Genomic DNA, 11,298 nt, shown 5'->3' on the forward strand with positions numbered 1-11,298 from the left:
CCACTTGGTGTGTACTGGGGCTGAGACTAAAGCTTCTCACGTGCTTGGGCTGTTTCTGGAGTTGAACGCCAGGTTGTGACGTGTTTTGGGCGTTGAACTCCAACTTGTAACCTGTTTCTGGCGCTGGACGCCAGACAGCAGCATGATACTGGTGTTGAACGCCAGTTTACGTTGTTTATCTTCGCGCAAAGTATGGACTATTATATATTGCTGGAAACCCTGGATGTCTACTTTCCAACGCCGTTGAGAGTGCGCCAATTGGACTCCTGTAGCTCCAGAAAATTCATTTCAAGTGCAGGGAGGTCAGGATCCAACAGCATCAGCAGTCCTTTTTCAGCCTAAATCAGATTTTTGCTCAGCTGCCTCAATTTCAGCCAGAAAATACCTGAAATCATAGAAAAACACACAAACTCATAGTAAAGTCCAGAAATATGATTTTTGCCTAAAAACTAATAATATTCTACTAAAAACTAATTAAAACATGCTAAAATCTACATGAAATTACCCCCAAAAAGCGTATAAAATATCCGCTCATCAATACACCTGCCATGATTTGCACAATTCATTGTACTCTTCTATGAAAATAGGAATGCTTAGGCAAGTCTCAAGGGACCTATCTACCTTGTCTTTACCTCACTTCATCGTCTTTATACCATTTATTTTTCTAATTTTGTGTAGCCTTCAGAGAGATATTCTTCCAAAATTATGTTTGGGAATTAGATTTAATATCATGTAGTAGACTTCTTTTGTAGAAAACAAGCTCTTAGGATGATTAGCTAGATTTTCATAGTTTCATCTGTCTCCATGTCATCACAAGAACCAAGATTGTCTCCACGAATTTTCATTTTTTTGGTAATGAAAATAAGAAGAAAAAGAAAAAGAAGAAGATAAAGACAGAAAGCAAGGAGAAAAGTATCTCTTTGAGAACGGTGTTATGTCAAATTAGGATTCTTCATAAGAGAAGAAGAAGAGAGAGTAAGGAGAAGAGAGTACCTTTTTAAAAACGGTGTTGTAGAAAAGTTCAAATTAGGGTTCTTCGTAAGAAAATAAAAGAGGGTAATAGTAGAATAATAAAAAATATCTATGGACAAAAAGGGAGAAAATTTTCATTAAAAAATTCGTATCCATCTTGTAAAATTCTGTATCCATCAGTGTCCTTCGTAAAAAAGTGGATACAAAAGTAAAGAAAATTATCCTGAAGATACTATATTCAGTGTCCATATCTCTTTTTTCAGTTTTTTTAAATATTTATTGTCCATGTCTCTTTGTCCTATCTACAAAAACAAATGCGACCTAAAAGATGGTGATGACACCTAACAATGACTGAAATTGGAGTAAGATATTAAAGTGATAACAAGAGTCGTGAAATGAGATGGCAAAGATAATGGATTATTGGTGGTGTTGAAGGTGGTAGATGTGTTAAAGGTGGTAGAAGATTCGGATTAATTGTAGTTATGAAATTGTTATGCGCAATTGTGCATTGAGATTTGTCATCTCAAATTAATTAGTAAACTTAGTGCTTTCCATTAACGGTAATATAATCACTTAATGATGATTATTTTTGCAATTTCGCTAGATAGACAACGGAGATTGTGAATAACGTGAATAATGGGTTGTACTTTTGGCCCACAGAAGGTGAAAAAAATCCATCACAAATTACTCTCTTAAAAATCCTACTTTCACCTTTTACACTTTAACCATTCACCTTCTAACCTTTTTACCGCTGCATACCCCCTCCCCAAATCCTCATTGTTCCGTCGGTCCCTCCCTCACCAGCCAGCCTCAACGCCGCCAAACTTCTTCTCAATCAAGTCATCGATTTAGAATGAAAATAACCATCCATAATTTCATATATCTAGTAAAATGAACATCCAAAAAATTTCATTGTATTTACTTAAATTTGATCCAAATTAAATGAATATCCATTTTAGAATGAAAATAACCATCCACATACCTAGTAAAATGAACATCCACATCCGAAAAAAAGGAGGACGAAGAGGAGGAGGAGAAAAATCACGGCGGCGGAAGGAGGACGGCGACGAGATAGCAGCAATGCCGCCCAAGGATCGCGAGGCAGCAGTAGCAGCGCCCCATGGAACGCGAGACAGTCTTAGTGGCACATGGAGAACGCGCACGATGACATCACTCTCGCGGTAGCAGTCAGAAGCGGCACCGCAACAACTCCACGAGAGGGTGGCGCGACACCATTAGTAACACCGCCAAGGAAGAGTGGCGTGAAAACAGCAAGACAACAATCGCGGCGGTGGCGCTCCTATACACGTGAATGGGGGAGACAGAGGCAACACGGAAAGGTGACGGAAACGGACGGATGTGGCTGCACTGCGTCTACACGAGCTGTGGGGAGGGGGGACAACGGCATTCCGCTGCGTCTGAATGGGGTGAGGGAGAACGGCGGTGTTTGGACGGCTGTCTTTGGCGATGACGCCGAGTTGTGGTTGTGGACAGAGATGAAAGGTGTATGGTAAGCGACGGATGTGGGGCAATGGACTAACTGTATGAGTGGCAATTGAGTTACGTAAATTCTTATTTTTGAAATTTTAAAAATTAATATTAATTAATTTATCTTTTTTTTTATTTCGTTGTTCACGTTGTTTACTATATACATTGTTCTCCTATACTTTCTCTTATTTTTGTAAAATATAAATATTTTTAGGAAGCATTTTCGTTGTTCATGTCTTTGAAGATTATTTTTGTCAACAACAAAATATTTTGAACACCATTTTTTTGTGTGTGTCTTTTTGAACACCATTTTAGTAATTTACTCTAATGTTTCAATCTCTACTAAAACTTTGCATTTTTTTTAAAGAATTTAATTTTGATACACTGATAGTGTAAAATAATTTTACACGTACATCTAATTATGTAACGTCACATTAGTAAAAATATATATCTTTTATATTGATTGCATAAATAGTCATTTAAAAGAATATATTTAACTGAATAACTCTGTAAAATATTTTTATATTATCAGAGCATAAAAATTAAACTTTTTTAAAATAGTACAAATAATGAATTATTATTTCTAATTATAAAACTTTAAAACATTGATAATATTAATCATAAATGAACAAAATTAATTTTATACCTACAAAAAATAATTTTTATATGTGACAAAAATATTTCAATTATTAATTTTCTTCATATTAGATTTATTTAATATTTTAAATTTTTACGAGTAAAAATAGTATTTTTGTCTTTCATTAATACAAAATTGGTTTTATATAAATTTTAAATATTTTTTAAATTTAAAACAATACATGAAATGTCAATCAAATCCATATGATCTTATCAAAATACAGTCTCAAAAGTTAAACAGTGAAAAGAAATATCTAAATATCATGAAGATTTGATAATTGATCCGCAAGAACTTGTTGCATATTTGTTTCGGTGAGGCCATCTTCACCTTCATTTTCACCCTCTTGAGCAGATGAATCAAGAGATGCAGCATAAAGACCATTACTACCATCACTGTATAAATCAGCATCAATATCATCTAATAAAATACGTATGTTATCATTATAATAAAATACACATGTCATATCCTAATAAATCTGTTTTTTTTTTCCGTAAATTAGAAGAACCTTGCGACTGACTGTTGTTAGAACCAGGAGGATTAGGATTGGCAGGTGAATTATTACTAACAGATGCATTATTGATTACTAGTTCTGTCCATAACTGAAATTAATAAATTATAATCAATGGTGCAAACAATAGCAGTACAACTAGAAATAAACATTAATCACTCCTAATTAATTCAAAACAGCAGCATAACAAAATCACTAATTATAAATCACTTATCACAAATTCAAAATTCAAAACACTCAGTGACATAAGTCCATAACAAAATAGCAGCATAAGTGCATAACAACAAAAGCAACTTAACAAGTCACTAATCAATAATCACAAATTCCAAACTCAAATCAGCAGCATTACAAAAGACCCAAGAAATCACAAATCACAAATTCAACCTCAAATCCCTGAAACAGAGTAACACAGACTCAATTTTCTCGGCGCCATTTACTCGGCGCCGCGATGGGTTATAACGGGGGGCGCTATGGCGGCTGCAATTGCGGTGGCGCCATGGCGGGACGCAATCTGCATGGCGGAAATAGCGGGGGTTTCTCAGGTTTTTCAAAAAATTTTAGGGTGGTTTGGGTAATTTAATAAATCTAAGTCAGATCCCACTAACCACTAACCCTAATTTTTAGCCCCTCATTCAAAAACTACCTCCTTTGCCTCTTCTTCAAAAAAAATCCCTCTCTTCGTCTCTGTTCTCTCATTCCTGCGACCCAGATTTCTTCACCACGCTGCCATCCATCGCCACCGCCCATCTAGCCGCCCGTCGCGCCGCCCGTCGCGCCGCCCGTCGCTCTGCCCGTCACGCCGCTCGTCTCTGTTCTTTCATCACTGCTGCTCATCACCTGTTCATCACTGCTGGTTCGTACGTGTTTCATCTTCTCTGCTCCTGTTTTTTTCTTTTCTCTCTTCCTTGCTGCCCCTTCTTTATCAATAATCAGTGTTAAACTTCTCTTCTTCCATTTTTTTTCATTCAGTATACAATGTCCACTTTTAGACAAGCCCTTAATTCTAATGCCCCTACCCCTGCCTCTGCTGGTCCTATTGTTGGTGCTGCTAATGTTTATTTGCTAAATTTGCTGCTCTATTTGCTATATTAATTGGATATTTTATGACTAGAAAGTTGCTTATATAGATAGATTTTATAATTTATTATATTTACAATTTTTCTGCATGTTTTTTTGTACATATATGTGTATTTTTTAGGTAATCCGCCATTTCTGCCATTTTCCGCAACGCCATCTGCTATAACTTTATGGCGGATTTTTGGCTCACCGCCATGAGTCACCATCTGGAATAAAAAACTATGACCGATATAGAGAAGAAGGGATAATAGTGGAATAATAAAAAACCTGTGTAAGGAATAATAGTGGAATAATAAAAAATATGTGTTGACTTTTCTAAACTCTGTGTCTATCATTGTCCTTTGTAAAAGAGTGGATACAAAAATATAAAAAACAGTCCCGAGAGTTTAGTGTCCATGTCTCTGTCTCCAAATACTTTTTAAACTTTCGTTGTTTATGTCTCTGTGTCCTATCTTCGAAAACAAACGCAACTATATGTATTTTTGGAGACGATGATAATGATTTAAAAATTTGCGTTTCGTTGGTTTTAGAAAAAAATGGAATGAAGTTCGCCGGGTTAAAATTCGCCATGAATAGGCGAACTCTATAGAAAAAATATAGAGTGCGCTGCCCTAAATAAAATAATCGTATTTGAGAAATGAAAATTAAAAAATAAAATTTTAAAAAATAATTATTTTTTTATTTCATTTAAAAAAAATCTCTGATTTCCAAGTCGGCCACCAAACAGACCCTTGCATATAAACCACATAAACCAGTCTTCGCATCTAAAAGATCCATCTTCTCCATCGTTGACCATCTCTCTTTCTCTATCTCTGTCTCATCCTCTCTCTAATGGCAGATCCAATGATGAAGGCACTCACCGGCTCACCGCCGTAGCTCTGATAGCATCGCTGTTGGTGTGTTCCTCACTTGCTTCCTCCGACGTCCCTCTTATCGTCGGGCACAAGAAGGCCACACTCGACAGGATCAATTCATGTGCTGAGATGGTTTCCATCGCCATCGATGTCTATAACCAAGGAACCTCGTATGCTCGGATCTACAACCCTAACATTTTCCTATTCCTTTACTATTATTCATTTTGTTGAATTTTGTTTTATGTGTCTGAGATCTCAATTCCCATGCTCTGATCGATTGGTGCAATTAGGTTATTGAGATTTGTCAGATTTTTGTACATGTATCTTGTGTAATTAGATAAGAGATTTATGCGAGATCTCGCTTTTCTTTGATGCTGTGGAAAATTAAATATAAAATGGCAATTTTTTGTAATTAAGCGGAAGAAAAATGATCGGCTTTCGATTTTTTCATCTAATTGCGGAAAAGATCGATAGGGGGCAATAAGCGAAGTTGAAGTTAATATTGTGAAAACAGAAAATTTGAACCTTTTGGTGGTTTCATACGGGTTTCAATTGCATATATACTGATTGTACCCCTAAATTTGATTTGATGTGTTGATGTTTGTAATTCAAGATATGGAGAGATACAGTGCGAGCTTGGTTTGTTGCTTTCAACTGTTGCATTTTTTGTGCAAGATAGGACCAACACGCGAAGGAAACTTCCTTGTTTTAATGGGTCTGGGGTTTCATTTACCGAAATGGACTATGGTAGCAATGGTTCCAAATCAATAAGATAGGACCTTCAGTGCTGTTTACTCTTTGCTTATCACATAACGTAATAGGCTTGCAACTTTATACTGACTTTTTAAGTTGTTATAAACTTGTAATAAAGGATTTTCTGTTACTGGATAATGGAATTGCATTAACATGAGGAATTTCGGTAGTCAAACTGTGTGTGAGCTCTACGCAAACACAATACTTTTCTGATATATTTTCGCAAAATGATACCCGTGAATGTATTTTAATCTTTACAGGATTGCTTTCTAAATTTCATTAGGAGTGATATAAAATGAACTTTTAGGTACATGAAGCCATTCATGTAAAGCATAATTAATGAGATGTGTCACAATCATGGGATGAGTTTGAATGACAGGTTGATGAAGATTTCATTTTATATATGACAGCTACAGTTATCTTGTGGTCTCTAATTTTATTTAGTATCCCTCTTTTGCCATTACTTTTCTTTTTCTTATTATTGCCCCTTAAATTACTTTTCTTTTTTCTTTGAAAGGACTGCATATGATGTAAGTCTAACAGATGATGGCTGGCCAAGTGATAAATTTAGTGTAATCAGTAAACAGTGGTAGCACCACAAAGTCATGGGAGAAGCTTGATGTGTGAGTGTCGAATTTTTTGCTGTAACTTTTTTGCTACTCTGGGTTATCTCTTGCAGTTTGCTTTGTTGCATTTTGGTTCATTATATTTTGTTTAGCAAATAAATTTTTTGCACTTTTCAGTGGTGGCATCCTCTTCCACACTTTTGAGCTTGAGACAAATACAAAGGGAGTATTTGCTGGCGAACCAGCTGACATAAAATTCCGTGTTCCCACAAAGGCTGCTTTACAGGTTTAATATATGTTAGAGTGATGCCTATTTTCATGTGTTGAGATTTTTCTTGTAATAGTGATGAATTGATAATAACAAGAATAATAATTTCTTGCTATTTGGAGGCATTATCAACTCCCATATTGCTCTTGGATGTTCTTGCTGATAGACCTCCTGAGCAGAAGTTTGAATGGGTATGTCTCTTGTATACCTGATTGATACATGCACCGATCTCAAATGTTGTTTTTATTGACTTTCATCTTGCTCTTTGGTTGCATGTAATCTCATCTGGTTGGACTGGATTTCTCAGGCTAAGGTATGTACATTATTTGTGCTCTATCTAATAGCAAGTCTTAGACATTGTTTTATGACGCGAATGACATTGAATTAGCATGAGTGCTACCTATTTTGGTTGGTTTTATGCATGTCATATGTCAACCATGATTATATTTGTCTGATGCAACTTTGTTGAGAATCATATAGTTTAATAAGTTGTGTGCGCTGCTACAAAGTTGATGTGTTTATCAGTTTATGCATGCTTTTACACTTTTCTTTCTCAGATGCATATTTCTTTATATTCTGATGAATTGTTCTTTTTCAACCACTCTTTTGGTGCATTACAGTTTGACTTCATTATCTAATGTCATTAATTTTACTGTCCGCAGAGGTTGCTGGCTAAGTATGGATCTCTTATCTCGGTGATATCCATCATTGTTCTGTTTGTGTATCTGGTAGCTACACCATCAAAGTCCAGCACAAAAGGAAGCAAGAAGAGGCATTAATCATCGCAGATTAGGACATCTTGCAATCGGAAAATTGATAGGGGGTTAGAGCATGACATTCTGTCAGTGGTCAGTATTTACCTAGTTAGATCAAAATGATGTTGGAATTTGTCGAATGGATTCAGATGTTAGTGAGAGAACTGATTTTATTTATGGCATAGCCTGAATAGTTGTTTTTTTAAGTTCCCACTGTATGGGATGGAAGTTAGCAAGCAAAGTTGTATTTACTGATCATGATATCTGGAAAGCCGTTTTTGGTTTGAATACCATATATTTAGAACCACCCATGGATGAATCATAGGCCACAATATGAAAATCAATTATTTCCAATGGCCTTTTTCATCCTTCCTTCTAGTCTAGATGTTTTGTTTTGTTTGCTTGCTTTAAAACTCTGAGCTAGTGACCCTTTTCCTCTATTGATTTTAGGACTTCAAAACATGAAACCAACATATTATTACACATTTTTCAATATCTCGTTCAGATGATAGAGTCACGAATTGTTTTCACGTAAACGAAAAAAAAGAAAGACTTCTCGCTTCCAGATTTTCTCCGAATTATATAGTTTTGGAGTTCAAAGCGAATTCAAACATTCTGTACCTTCTATCCGAGCTGATTACCCCCAGTTTGGTATCATGCTTCACACATGGGAAATGATGATAATAAGAGGCTGCAGTAATGTTCATTGACTGCATTCCCATTGTTATGTACCAGCTACCTGAAGTGTTGTGAAATACAGTTCTTTGTGGTTTTATTTTTAGTTTCTATCTTTTTGGTTTGTCAAGATTTTGTAAAAGACTAAAAGAGATAGTAACATTCAAAACATAAATAATTTTAATATTTTTAAATGAAAAATGCTGGTGGAATTTATTGTATTTGGTCTTTATTTAGTCATCAATTTAATTTTTTTAATTCAGTAATCAGACATACTTTATTCTATATTTTTGAACATTGATGGTTAATTGATGGTTAAAAATAATAAATTCTAATAGTCTTTTTTGTATTTCTCCTTTCAAATTATTCAAAAAAATAATTACGTTTTAGTACCTAGAAAATTATTGTGCTAAGAAAAATGATGTTAAAAGAATAAAATAATTTTTTAAAAAATAAATATTTAACAAAAATGTCTTTTTCTTTTTTTGTTTTCTATGGTATTTTTCAATCCGGTAAGCCAAGGACTAATCTATTGAGCTTCATTTAAAGATTTGTCGCTGCCCAATGAGTTGCTGCATCCACAAGACGGGATTCGAGACACTTGCTTAAGTGGACTATTAAATATTTAACAAAAATATCTAATAGTCAAATAAAACTTTGTTTTCCTTATAACTTATGTTTTTGTTAATGGACTTAAGAATACTAATGTATTGTCCCTTTGCTACTTCAATGCATATAAACACATTTTATATAACTAATACACCAAAGCATGGTTATGGCTACTGAGAGAGTCGAAGAACCACCATCTGCCAAAGATGCAAATATCTTGACAAGGAGTAAGAGAAAACTGCGCAATGAAGATGGCAATGAAACTTTCTTGCAACCCAGGAGGACACCAAAAGCTTCTCGTGGAGCAGAGCAATGGAAGAACCCTAAGAAACCCTAAGTGAAAAGATCCTACGTGAGCATGGTCAAAGGCCCAGACTTTGTCTATGAGACCGACTCGAAGGACGAAGAGGAGTCCATGGAGGAAACGAGTGAGTCTGAAGAAGAGTCAGAGTTTGAATACTCGGAGAGAGAATATGAGGTTCCAGGGACGGAAAACTGGAGAGCAGGTAGAGAGCTGCCAAGAAGGAAAATAGTCTGGGAGTCAGATGGATCTCCTAACCTCATTATCAACTGAGCGAAACAAGCAAGGCTGAACAAGTATTGGGAGCATACACTTATCGTGAAATTGCTGGGGAGACATATCGGTTTCAATGTTCTTAAGAAGAAACTTGAGAGTATGTGGAGCAAAGAAGGGATGATAAGTCTGATAGATGTTGGAAATGATTTCTTCTTAGTTCGGTTAGTTCACATCGTTTGGAGACTATGATGGAGCTTTTAAGGGAGGACCATGGATGATCTTTGATCACTATTTAGCGGTGCAGAGATGGAGACCGAATTTTAACCCAAATGTTGAACATCTCAACAAAACTGTGGCTTGGGTTAGGATTTCCGATCTTCCAATAGAATATTATGATAAGTATGTGCTGAGAACCATAGGAAACACCATTAGGATGACGTTGAAGGTCGACTACAACACAGCGGAGCAGACGCGTGGTAAATTCGCCCGCATTTGTGTTGAACTCGACCTCACAAAACCATCAAGGCCAAATATAAAGATAAAGGGAAAAGTAGCCTTTGTGGAATACGAAGGACTACACACCATATGTTTTCAATGTGGTATAAATGGACAGAGTAAGGAGCAATTCCCCCATATGATGGAAAATAAAGCTGGGACAAAAGATAACTTGGAGAAGGAGGTTTAGAGAGACGACGGTCAGGAGAAGAATCTGAGAAGAAGCCTGGAGCAATTTGGCGAATGGATGACTGTCCAGAAATCAAGGAGGGGCAAAAAAGGAATTTCCAACAAGGAAAGGACGACTAATAAAGCACAAAATGCCGTTCTATCTAGGTTCAATGCATTGGCTGGGAGTGAATCTAACACGCCTGTTGAGGGGGTTGAGGAAGAGGATTGTGTGGTGAGAATGGGGATGAGTGAAAAGCGCGTGGAAAGAGAGAAAAGAAATTTTCTCACGGGAAGTCAATGGAGAAAGGAAAAAGGAAAAATGGTAGTGGGTAGCAATGACAACCACGATTCACAAGATTCGGTTAGCAGGGTGCCCGAGACATCACCTGATGTGTACAGAAGTATGAGGAGGAACATTCTTAATGATAACCGTGGGAGTGCGAAAAATGAAAAATAGCAGGTTCTCCCAATCATGGGAAAGGGTCCCACTAAGCCAAATTACAATGATGATAATGAGGAAGCGAGTGCTAATAATAATGGAAATAGCGAGCAGGAGCCCAAACCAACAGAAATCAACATGCAAGAAACGAGACTAGTTTCAGAGGGCCCAATTGATAATGGCCAACATCCAAACAACCCAGCTCAATACATGCGAATAGAAGAAGAAATGATAGTGGATTCTCCTATTTTGAAGAACGACATGCATGTCTAAGTCTTTTTTGGGCCTTTCTTTTATAAGTTTATAATGATAATATTATCATGGAATGCTACATGTGCTGTCGGAAAGGGTTTCAGTAGGTGCAAGGAATATCTTAAGATGAATAAACCTGATATTATGGCTTTGCAAGAGACAAAGTGTGGTGGAGAAAATGCTAATAAAGTTATTAAAGATTTGGGTTTTAAGAATTTTATTATGGTGGAAGCCAGGCGGTATAGTGGGGGCATCTGGATCA

The 11,298-nt window shown here is 36.2% G+C and overlaps 1 long non-coding RNA gene and 1 pseudogene across 1 annotated transcript; one reads left to right on the top strand and one right to left on the bottom strand.

Moving 5' to 3' along the window:
• Nucleotides 1-5,443: 5,443 nt before the first annotated feature.
• Nucleotides 5,444-8,232, top strand: LOC130974209 (uncharacterized; annotated as a pseudogene).
• Nucleotides 8,233-8,972: 740 nt separating this feature from the next.
• Nucleotides 8,973-10,368, bottom strand: LOC130976896 (uncharacterized). The gene is made up of 2 exons (XR_009084786.1): nt 9,775-10,368; nt 8,973-9,676 (listed from the first exon to the last, which is right to left on the bottom strand). It is a non-coding gene; the product is annotated as an uncharacterized LOC130976896 (long non-coding RNA).
• Nucleotides 10,369-11,298: the final 930 nt, after the last annotated feature.

This window comes from Arachis stenosperma, chromosome 4, assembly GCF_014773155.1.
Source record: "Arachis stenosperma cultivar V10309 chromosome 4, arast.V10309.gnm1.PFL2, whole genome shotgun sequence".
Taxonomy (NCBI): domain Eukaryota; kingdom Viridiplantae; phylum Streptophyta; class Magnoliopsida; order Fabales; family Fabaceae; genus Arachis; species Arachis stenosperma.